This window comes from Castor canadensis, chromosome 5 (assembly GCF_047511655.1).
Source record: "Castor canadensis chromosome 5, mCasCan1.hap1v2, whole genome shotgun sequence".
In the NCBI taxonomy this organism is placed as follows: domain Eukaryota; kingdom Metazoa; phylum Chordata; class Mammalia; order Rodentia; family Castoridae; genus Castor; species Castor canadensis.
This window is the reverse complement of record NC_133390.1, coordinates 143,476,453-143,488,961: the sequence shown is the minus strand read 5'-3', so window position 1 is coordinate 143,488,961 and position 12,509 is coordinate 143,476,453. Positions and strand designations below refer to the sequence as shown.

General features: G+C 38.2%; 1 protein-coding gene and 1 non-coding gene across 6 annotated transcripts in view; one reads left to right on the top strand and one right to left on the bottom strand.

Moving 5' to 3' along the window:
- Positions 1-11,760, bottom strand: part of Tasp1 (taspase 1) — a 257,045-nt gene extending 245,285 nt beyond the window's left edge. For all 5 annotated transcript variants that reach the window (XR_012448167.1, XM_074074333.1, XM_074074332.1 and 2 more), the window contains exon 1: positions 11,715-11,760. The gene's annotated coding sequence lies outside the window, so the exon portion shown is untranslated. The remainder of the gene's footprint in view (positions 1-11,714) is intronic.
- LOC141423749 (small nucleolar RNA SNORA51) lies at positions 10,420-10,546 on the top strand. Its single transcript, XR_012448567.1, has one exon. It is a non-coding gene; the product is annotated as a small nucleolar RNA SNORA51 (small nucleolar RNA).
- Positions 11,761-12,509: the final 749 nt, after the last annotated feature.

The following is a 12,509-nucleotide window of genomic DNA, read 5'->3' as shown; positions in this document are numbered from 1 at the left end:
TACAAAGAATATAAAAAGGTTAAAATATAAATCTCTGCCCACTGACAGTACTTGCTTGGTGACATTTAAACAAAAGAATTGTTAAGAAAAAAAAAAACCTCATACTGAGTCTGAAGATATATTATCTTTCTTTTATTCACACTGAAATAATCCTTTATATAAATTAAATATCACTTTCTCCTACTCCAAACTAACCGCTAATAATCTCTGGGATATTTTGAAATCAAAACTACTGCTGGAAACATCACCACGCCTTGAAAAAAGCATAGATTTCTGCCTACTTAAATAAGGAAATAAATCAACATATAGATTCACATCTATATGTAAAGAAATTCTTAAGATAATTCTCATAAAACACAAATACTAAAGAAAGAATATGACTAAACCAAGAAATTAAAATAATACTTCTGCAAACAGTTGTCAGCTTTCATGAAAAGCATTATTTCTGGGGTTCTCCACAGATAAGTGATCAAACAGAAAATGTAATAAAACAATTTTCAAGCAACTTATGCCACAAAGCTTCTCATTTTTCTCCCTATGCATTATTAACTCACAAACTTTCAACAATTTTGGCTTAAAAAAAATGATGGCAGAACATATTTCAGATTAGGAGAAAATAAATCATTTAAAAATCTACAAAAAGATGTAAAGAAAACCTGAGAGAGAAATGATCAAAACTACCTAAAATGCCCAGATTCACACTGTTAAGTAAAAATCTGTACCTTGTATTAAGCTGAAAAGAAGAAAGGTCAGGCATGGTAGAACATACTTGTAATCCCAACACTCTGCAGGCTGAGGCAAGAGGACTAGTAGTTCAAGGCTGGCCCGGGCTCCATAGTGAGACCTTATCAAGTAAGGAAAGAGCCAGGCGCCAGTGGCTCATGCCTGTAATCCTCATCACTCAGGAGGCAGCAATCAGGAAGATCACAGTTCAAAGCCAGGCCAGGCAATAGTTCTCGAGACCCTATCAGGAAAATACCTAACACAAAAAGGGCTTAGTGGAGCGGCTCAAGGTGTAGGCCCTCAGTTCAAGCCCTAGTACTGCAAAAAAAGAAAAAAAAAAGAAAGGGTAAGGAATTAAAGTGCCTATTTTTAGGGCAGGGGATGTAGCTGAGTGTCAGAGCACTTGCCTAATAGACATAAGACCCTGGGTTTGATCCCCCACACTGCAAAAATAAATAAATAAATAAATAAATAAATAAATAAAACACCTGCTTTTGTTTTTGTTTTATGATTGCAGCTGTCTCCCTAACAATGCTTTTCTTCCAATTACTTCACAAAAAATCTGCCTAAATTACCTTTATTTACTTTTTTTATTTCTCACAATGTTTCTTGAGGCAAGCTACCAATTATTCACGTATCAGCTGACAAAGTGAATTCAGTGGTTCATCTTCCAGCCTATAAATGCCACCATGTCTGCCCCAGAAATGAAATAAGGTTGGGCTCCCTAATCTAAGAACACACATACACAGAGAAAATTGAGGCTTTGAAAATCTAAAAGCTTCAGGTAAAATAAAAATACATTCAAGCAGTATGCATTATTAAACCTCAAACTACTTAAGCTTACTGTGATCTGATGTAATATTTATATTTTATAATGAATATGAAAATAAGAAATCATAACATCTATAATTTATAAGACTAGAATAGCATTTAAATGTATACAATATTTAAAAACACTGCTTTGGTTGTCTTAACAGAAAATGTAGAAGATGAATTAATATGCTATTTCATCAGCAGTTTACCTTCCCTCAAAGACTACCTGAAATATGTTTATTCAGCAAACATCTAATCTCTACAAACACCTCCAAAAAATGCTGGCCCCAAGTTTTATTGGACTGGGAAAAGAACTCAATTAGATGGGCTATCCAATATACAACTCTGGCCTCCAACTCCCAATGGTTACTGAAATGGATTTTTCAGGGTTTTGATTTTGTTCCAGGTTTTTATACAAGGTCTCCCAATGTAGCTCAGGCTGACCTTGAACTCAAGGTCATCCATAGGCTCTCAAATACTGTTATGACAGGTGTGCACCACCACACCTGGCTGAAATGTTTTTAATTCGATTAGAAATGAATCAACTTCTACTGAAACATCATTTTTTTTAACTAAGAACTCATTAAAGGTCTAACTTGTCATTGGGCACCAGTGGCTCACACCTGTAATACTAACTTAACTACTCAGGAGACTGAGATCAGGAGGATCAAGGCTCAAGGCCAGCCCAGCCAAATAATATGCAAAACCCCACCTCCAAAATAACCAGAGCAAAAGGACTAGAGGTGTGATTCAAACAGAAAAATACCTGCTTTTCGAGCATAAAGTCCTGTGTTAAAACCCCGGTCCCACAGAAAAAAAGAAGACTAAATTGTCTAATAAAGAGTTCCAAGAAACTGTAAAGACTATAAAAAGCAAATGGACAAATCCCACATTAGAGAAAAATTATATAATGGTTTAAACTGGTAAAAGATGCTAAACCTCACTCAAAAAATTACAAAATAAAACTACATTCAAATACCATCCTTAACTTACATTAACAAACATCAAAAATGTAAGACATCAGGTTTTGAGGGTACAGACAAACAAGAGCATTTATGCTCTAGTGGTAGTGTAAACTGGTACAACTCACTAAGGGCAATTTGGCAAAAATCAATCAAAAGTAAGATATGAACCAATAATTATGTCTTGACGTAAGTGGTTAGAAATAAAAGCAACCAGCCAGGAGTGGTAGCATAGAGCTGTAATCACAGCAGATGGAGGCTGTGGAAGGAGGATGACAAGTTCAACTCTAGCCAGGGGTACAGGGTAAATTCCAAGTCAGCCTGGGCTACCTAATGAGACCCTGACTCAGAAGGAAAAAAAAAGCAATAAGAAGGGAAATGCCATATTCTAAATTTACATTCATTTCTGAATTATAATTTTGTAATCCCACCAACGGAAGGAATATTTTTTAAAAACATGACCAAAGACTTTGGGTCTTTTTTGGTTGTTATTTTCTGGATCTTGAATTTAAGGGGACACATAAACTACATGCAATCCAAACTAAAAAAAAAAAAAAAATCTCAATATTTGATCTCCAGACTTAAGACCAAACGGAGGAAAAATATCATGACTGCAGATAACATGAAATATCCCTCTCATGTATCTATATTTGCAATCACTACTACAAATCAAATCATTATTTGAAATTGACATAGCTTACTTACACCAATACATTAACCCACAAGAAAAATCCCTAACACTTCACCTAAGCTTTAAAGTTATACTCAAAAGGCTTCCAGTGAAAGGAGGTACAAAGGTATTTAATAGTTTTATACAAGAAACAACAATTCAGGTGCTAAGAGTGTACCTCAGTGGTAGAGCTCTTACCTAGCATGTGCAAGGCCCTAGGTTTAATACCCAGTACCACAAAATTAACTTTATTTAATTTTCTAAAAAATTCTATAGACAATTTTCATAATGCCTTTATTTCTGAATCATATATTTGAATATGGACATTTCTCAGTTTCCTATCAGTAATGATATTAAAATTGTTAGTTTTAAACAATGAATGACAACTTGTCCATCTTCTACAATAGTTAATCAAAAAGTTAGAGCACTGGTGGCTCATGCCTGTAATCCTAGCTACTCAAGAGGCAGAGATCAGGAGGATCACAGTTTGAAGCCACCCAGGGCAAAAACAAAACCGGAACCCTATCTCAAAAGTACCTAATGAAAAAAAGGGGCTGTTGGAGTGGTTCAAGTGGTAGAGCACCTGCCTAGCAATGTGAGGCCCTGAGTTCAAATCCCTGTGTGGTCAAAAATGCATAAGGCCCTGAGTTCAATCCCCACCACGATTAGAAAAAATTTTAAACAGACTTAGCCAGTTGGTGAGAAATGCCTGTAATCCCAGCACTCTAGACTGAGGCAGGAGAACCGAAAATTCAAAGCCAGCATGGACCACAGAGAGAGTTCCAGGCCAGCCAGGGCTATATAGTGAGACCTTGCTTGGAGAAAAAAAAATTAAACAGAACTATCATATGACCCCAGCTGGGCATGGCACACACCTATAACCCCAACACTCAGGAGGTTGAGACAAGAAAATTGAGGCCAGCCTTGGATATAGAGATAGTCAAAGAGGTTGGTTGGGCTATGGTCTACAGAGGAGACCTAGCTCAAAAAAAAAAAAGTTATATGACCCAGAAAATTCCATTCCTAGTTATATACCCAGAGAACTAAAAATATGTCTACACAAAAACTTGTAGCCAGATGTTTACAGGATGTAATTCAAAGTAGCCAAAAAGTGGAAACAAAATGGATTAAAAAAGAAGATCCAACAATTTGTTGCTTACAGGAGACCCATCTCACCAACAGAAATAAGCATATGCTTAGGATGAAAGGCTGGAAGAAGATTTACCAAGCCAATGGCCCCCAAAAACAAGCAGGAGTAGCAATACTTATCTCTGACAAAGTAGACTTCAAACCTACATTGATCAAACGAGATAAAGAAGGACATTCCATACTAATAAAAGGGGAAATAGACCAAAAGGAAATAATAATCATCAATCTGTACGCACCCAAGGTAAATGTTTGTTGGTTGATATTTATTAGTGAACAGGAGAGAAGTAGATAGAAAGCATGTGGTCAAAAAGCAAAAGAAATTACTGTGGGTTGGAGTTGCCTAGGAAAGCTTTAATAGGAAGGAATTACTGGAGCCCAGTCTTAGAGAGCAGGTAAGATCAGGATGGGGAAGGTATTCTAGGAAGGCAGAATCACAGCATAGGTAGAGAGGGTCCAGAGCCTCAGCAGTATGAAGGAAAAAAGAGGAAACCTGTGTGGAATATTAGTATCATGCTGGAAGACAAGATATATTGGGATCATGTATAGAAAGATTTGGGTGCCAGGTCAAGGAATTAATTTTTTTTTTTTTTTTTTTTTTTTTTGTGATACTGGGGTTTGAACTCAAGGCCTCACACTTGCTAGGCAGGTACTCTTACCACTAGAACCACTCCACTAGTCCTGGAATTAATTCTTCAAATAACTCAGAGCCACTGGAGACTTCAAAGATGAACGTGGTGTGATTAAAAAACCTAGTGCACAGGATAATAACTGCTATAGCTAGGCACATAGTATGTGCTTGTAACTGTGAGTTAAATAACCCTGAAAGATCTCTTACTTTTGTTGCTTAAAAAACTGATGCATGAAATTAAAACCACACTAAGATTCCACCTCACCCCTGTTAGAATAGCCATCATTAGCAACACCACTAACAACAGGTGTTGGCAAGGATGTGGGGGAAAAAGGAACCCTCTTACACTGTTGGTGGGAATGTAAACTAGTACAACTACTCTGGAAAAAAATTTGGAGGCTACTTAAAAAGCTAAACATTGAAAATCTACCATTTGATCCAGCAATACCACTCTTGGGGATATATCCAAAAGACTGTGACACAGGTTACTCCAGAGGCACCTGCACACCCTTGTTTATTGCGGCACTATTCACAATAGCCAAGTTATGGAAACAGCCAAGATACCCCACTACTGACGAATGGATTAAGAAACTGTGGTATCTATACACAATGGAATTTTATGGAGCCATGAAGAAGAATGAAATGTTATCATTTGCTGGTAAATGGATAAAATTGAAGAACATCATTCTGAGTGAGGTTAGCTTAGCCCAAAAGACCAAAAATTGTATGTTCTCCCTCACATGTGGACATTAGATCAAGGGCAAACACAACAAGGGGATTGGACTTTGAGCACATGATAAAAGCGAGAGCACACAAGGGAGGGGTGAGGATAGGTAAGACACCTAAAAAACTAGCTAGCATTTGTTGCCCTTAACGCAGAGAAACTAAAGCAGATACCTTAAAGCAACTGAGGCCAATAGGAAAAGGGGAACAGGTACTAGAGAAAAGGTTAGATCAAAAAGAATTAACCTAGAAGGTAACACCCACGCACAGGAAATCAATGTGAGTCAATGCCCTGTATAGCTATCCTTATCTCAACCAGCAAAAACCCTTGTTCCTTCCTATTATTGCTTATACTCTCTCTACAACAAAATTAGAAATAAGGGCAAAATAGTTTCTGCTGGGTATTGGGGGGGGAGAGGGAGGGGGCGGAGTGGGTGGTTAAGGGAGGGGGTGGGGGCAGGGGGGAGAAATAAACCAAGCCTTGTATGCACATATGAATAATAAAAGAAAAATGAAAAAAAAAAGAAAACAAAATGTGTTCTATGCATACAATGGAACATCAGTCAGCCATAAAAAGGAATAGTTTTGATGCATACTATAGTGTAAATGGAAAGTATGCAAGAAGTCAGACACAAAAAGCCATCTTTGTATAATCCCATTTACATGAAAAATCCAGAATAGGCAAGTTAAACAGACAGAAAGTACATCAGTGGTTGCTGAAAGATGGAGGGAAAATAATGGTGATGACTGATAATGGGGGGCAGTTTGTTTTTGTGGTGATTCATGAAAAGAAAAATTTGACATTAAGAATCAAGAGCCTTAATATTGGATATACTAGCAATATACAATGTACAATCAGTGTTCTAAAATTGATAATCATGATGATGATTCCACAATTCTGTGACTATAACACCAGTGAATTATATACTTTAAGTGGGTAAACTGATACATAAATTGTATCTTTTTTTCAATTGGTGGTACTGGGGTTTTGACTCAGGGCCTGGCACTTGGTAGACAGTCACTTTACCACTTGAGCCACACTCCATAAATTGTATCATATTTTTTTCTTTTTTTTTTATGGAGGATTTTGAACCCAAGGCCTCTGCTTGCTAGGCAAGTGCTCAACCACGTGGACCACTCCACCAGCCCTTTTTTGTGATGGGTTTTTTTCGAGATAGGTTCTCTCAAGCTATTTGCCCAGACTGGCTTCAAACCATGATCCTCCTGATCTCTGCCTCCTGAGTAACTAGGATTTTAAGTGTACCTGGCTCATAAATTGTATCTTAATAAAGCTGTCCAAAAAAAAAAAAAAAAACAAATTTTGCTTTGCATAAATTATACCTATTCCAAAATACTAAATCTAGTGCCCCTTTCTTAATCTTCCATTGTCAACCTCTGATTCTCTAGATCACCTGCTCTTATTTGCAACATATCAATCTACTATCCTAGCTCTTCATGATCCCTCTGAGTCCATTCTCAAATGTCTCCTTTAGAAGTTTCAACTACTGGCAACCTTTCAAAACTATCCTCTCAGCAAATCAAATAATTCCCAACTCTCTGTCGTCTGTCTTGAGTTCTAGCCACAATTTTTTTTCTGTACAGTTCAACCTTGATCTTCCTCTTTCATATCCTGTCCAAAACAAGATCATTCCCTACCCCAAAAAAATCTAGTTCTTTCCACATCACTAATTTCTCTTTATAGCATTACCCTTTTCTAACACTCATCTTAAAATCATTTTAGACTGCACCCAAGTTTTCAAATCCTATGGGTTTTCTTCAAACATTTAACTTCCTTTTTCTTCACCCTTGTTTAGCCCATACACCTTAGCATAAATGTTACAACAGTATCTGAACTTTTCTCCCTAAATCCAATCCATCCTAAAGCAACCAGCCTCAAAAAACTGCAAAATAAATCTCAAAGGGCAACTCCAATCAAAGCAAATACCATCCTAAAATACATGAGCAGACACTACATAAAAAAGAAACTATAAACTGAATACCCAGTATTAAAGAAAGACTATTCAAAATAACTAGCTCTGTACTGGCACCATAAGCCAATTGTAACCATTTTGAAAAGACATTTATAAGAAGCAAGAGCTGTAAAATGTATAATATTGTATATACTATCTTTCCAGAGATACTCTAGGTATGAACTAGTCAACATAGACACAAACTATAAGTACCATTGATACCTCTAAGAACTGGGAAAATGAGGAGCAAGAATGAAAGAGAAATTCAGTTTTCTCCTAATAACTTTTGTATTTAAATGTATTTCACCCCATACTATCTACTGAAAAGAGGAATATTTAAGTTTGCCATCTTTAAGAACAAGATGAATGTTAACTTGATCAACCTGAGAATAAAACATTTTCACTCTAGGGACTTTCATGGAAATAATTTTTCTTTTTTTCTTTTTTTTTTGTGGTTCTGGGGCTTGAACTCAGAACTTACACCTTGAACCACTCCACCAGCTCTTTTTTGTGTGTGTGTGATGGTTTTTTTTGAGATAGTATCTCATGGAACTATTTGCCCAGGCTGGCTTTTTGAACCACAAGCCTCCTGATTTCCACCTCTTGAGTAGCTAGAATTATAGGCATGAGTCATTGGTACCTGGCTCATAGAAATAATTTAAGGTCTAAATCTTGACCTCATTCATCTCTCTCAAAGATTCTTTATTTTTCTATTGCACATGACACCTTTTTTTTTCTTTTTCTTTAAACCATTTAGAATACAACCACAAGTCCTGTTAGTATGGTGTCAAGTTTTTCACTCTAGTTCTATTTAGTCTTTCAGGAGCAACTGGAGGAAGAAACTCATGGAATCCATCCATCTTAGAACAAAAGGCTTTTACAGAATTTCAGCCCTTAAACTATCAAATGATGAGTAAAGACCATGCTGTTGCTTTTAGCTTCATGACATTAAAAGTTTTAAAGCCTCATTAAATGAGCTCCAGAACCTACTAAAATCCATCTTTGACCCAATAATTCCACTTCTGAGAACATTTTCTACCAAAATTTTAAATAAAGAAAAGACTTTATGTCTTTTTTGCTGTGTTTAGCACCTGCCTGGCTAGCTCAGTCAATAGAGTATAAAAATTTTCTGCTATGTTTAACAAAAGATAATATAGAATACAAAAATCTTGGTGCAATCTATGAGTCCAACAAAGAGAAATAGTTAAAACAAATAACTTATACTTTTATGGTCAATTGATTTTCAATGAGAGAGCCCATGCCATTCAATGGGAAAAGGACAGTTTTTTGTTTTGTTTTGGTTTGGTTTTTTTGGCAGCACTGAGGTTTGAACTTAGGGCCTCACACTTGCTAAGCAGGTGCTCTTACCACTTGAGCCACTCTGTCAGCCCTTTTTTTAATGACTTTTTTTTTTTTTTCAGGATAGTTTCTTGCAAACTATTTGCCCAGGGCTGGCTTCAAACTGCAATCCTTCTGATCTCTGCCTCGTGAGTATCTAGGATTACAGGCGTGAGCCACCACGGCCTAGCCAAGGACAGTCTTTTCAACAAATGGTGTTGGGAAAATTGACTATTTGTAGGCATAAAAAAGGAGCTGTACTCCTACCTCATATTACATACCAAAATTAACTCTAAACAGACTAAAAACCTAAATACAAAAGTTTAAACTATAAAACTCTTGGAAATATAGGGGTAAATATTTGTGACCCTGGATTTAGGAATCATTTCTTAGACATGATACCAAAAACAAACAAAAAGCAATCAAAAGAAAAAAAAATAGGTAAGCTAGACTTCACCAAAATTTTAGACTTTCATGTTTCAACGTACACCATGTGAAAAGGTGGAAAAACAATCCACAAAGTGGTAGAAAATATTACAAATCATATATTTGATAAGGGACTTGTATACAAAATACAGAAAGAACACATACAAGTTTAAAATATGACAACTAAATTTCAAAACGGGCAATTTCTCCAAAGAACAGGTATTTCCCCAAAATATACAAATGAGGAATAAGCACATCGCAGATGTTTAACATCAAGGAAAATGAAAATCAAAACTATAATGAGCCACCATTTCACAAGCACCCAGATGGCTCTAATCAAAAAGACAGATGTTAGCAAAGATGTGGAGATCAGAATCCTCATAACCTGCTGGTGGGAATGTAACATGGTGCAGCCTCTTTGGAAAATAGCAGTTCCATTACACACCTGTAATCCTAGTACTCAAAGAATGAGGCAATTGGATCTCTGGTTTGAGGCCAGCCTGGACTACATGGTGAGACCCTATCTCAAAAATAAATAGGGGTTGGGGGGGGGAGTTGTGGAATAAATAAATAAATAAATAGGGGCTGGAGGCTTGGCTCAAGAGGAAGAGCACCTGCCTAGCAAGCCTGAAGCCCTCAGTTCAAAACCCAAGACTGTCAAAAAAAGTTACCACATGACCCTGCAGTTTCATTTTAAGTATATACCAAAGAGAACTTCAAACACATGTCCATACAAAAACTTGTACAAGGAATTTATAGAATTATTCAAAATAGCCAAAAAGTGTAAACCCAAACATCCATCAACTGATGGTTACACAAAATGTAGTACATTTGCACAACAGCACATCACTCATCCTGTGGATATAGTTCAGTGGTAGAACACCTGCCTACAAAGTATGAAGCCCCAGGTTGTATCTGCAGCACCACACACACACACATACAAAAAAAAAAGAGTCAGAGATGAACCTTGAAACGGTTATGCCAACTGAAGGAGACCAAACACAAAAGATCATGTATGGCCTCAAAGTGTTTGCTACAGGCTATGTTCTTACACTGACTGTATAGGAAAAGGAGGCAAACCCTATTCCATATGCACCTCAGCCCAGGCCCGTGTCTGATCTGTACTGTGAATGGGGAGACATGGAATAGTAGAAATAAATAAAAATAAAAAGGACACCTACTAACTAATTCCATTTAATTAAAATGTCCAGACAGAAAAATCCATAAACACAGAAAGTAGATTAGTGGTTTTAAAGGCGAAGGAGTTGTAATGGGTACAGGATTTCTTTTGGAGGTGATGAAAATGTTCTGGACCTAGACAATAGTAACATGTGTACCACTTTCTGAATACATTAAAGAACAGTGAAATCTACAATAATTAAAAAGATGAATTTTATGATATGTGAATTACAGCTTAAAAAAAAAAATTCCCCAATCCGTGCAATGGATGCAACAAACACAAAGTGTACTTCTCAGTTATAACCATGTTTTACACATACCCACAATGTTCACAGCATAATGTGCATAAAAAATTAGAAAGATCAAGGACTGGTGTGTGCTCAGGTGGTGTAGCACCTAACCTGTGGTGTAGCACAGGTTAATTTTTTTCTAAATATTTCTACATCTCTAACATTCTTTAATAATCGTTGTCTTATTTAAGCGGTAGCAAGAAAGACTTACAACGAAATAGAAACTATTACTCTTCCACGTGCACAAGCAAAAATTCCTTGGTTTATTATTCAAAGATCTGAGTCACATGGTTCCCAATATACCTTTCCTTCCTCGGCCCTGCACAAGCAAGTTGAACTCCCTCCTCTATTTGCAGAGCACCTCCAGCTCTGCTTCTCTCACCCTGCTCTCCAGCTGCTTCATCTACTCAGGCCTTTCCTCCTCCTCTGCCTGAGCAGTAACCAGGCCTCTATCCACTACGGGATGTGTAGACCCCAATAAACCCGCGAATAGGCTGCACCTCTGGGGTCCCTGCGAAACTCCAGGACCCCCTCGGCCATCTCCGGCCTGCAAATGCCAAGTGCGAGAAGCGCTGCGAGAACTCCGCAGTCCTCCCCGCAGAGGCGCTGAGGCCGCCACGCCGGAGACGAGGCTGGAAAAGGACGGCATGGGCCCCACGCGCGACCGACACTAGGGCACGAGGGCCATCTGAGCCCCTTCTCTAGCCCTGGGCAGGGGGCTTTCTGTGCGCCCCCCACCTTCCCGATCTGGGAGAGGACGTGTCAGCGAGCTCGCCAAGCGCACACTCATAGCTGCACTGCGGCAGCAGAAGCGCCGACAGTGTGAGGAAGAGGGACACTCACCCGCTTCAGCCCAGAGCCCTCACGGCACCGGAAGTAGTCACCCGCCCGTTGCCAGGGTGAGGAAGCGAAGTTGACGTATAGCGTCCCGGTTGGTCGCGCTTCGCACCACGTGGACGGAAGTCAACGCCCATGCTCTGCTGTGATTCCGCCCACTGGTGCTTAGCGGCTCACCTGGCTTTTCAGGTGTGGCCCTGAGTCTTCATCGGTCTTCCGGGGTGCCTGTTTGATTTTGGCTTTTCTTTGATTTGGTGCAGGGAGGGGGTTGTTTTTGTTGTCTTTCAATTGAGCAGGCGCCCTTACTTATCTTTCACCCGCCCCAGGATCTAAGGGGTTGACTGAATAGCGTTTTTATATGAAATAAAAGTAAACTGTCCGTCACTAATTGAGATGTTGCTTAAGGGCTAAATTTGTCAGTCTTTGCAGTCTCTATTCAGTAGGGAAATCTGGTGTTCTGCCTGGATTACGTGTGAGAGGTGGGAGACAATCTTGCCCTGTAGGAAAAGTATGGCTGGCCTTTGTTTTACTGTCTGGAATCTAAGGGCAAAACCAGTAACATTTGTGTAATCTAGCTAATGTTTCCTTATTAATATTACTATAAATCTTTTAACATGTAACCATGTTAAGCCTGTTTTAGGAACAGAGAATTTGAAAGAAATAGAGCAGAATGGTTTGAGTATCCCTTGGCTGAAATGGTTGGGACCAGAAATGTTTTGGATCTCGAATTTTTTTTAAGGTTTTCTAAATATTTACATATACATATAAATGACACATTTGGGGACAAGGTCTAAGTCTGAA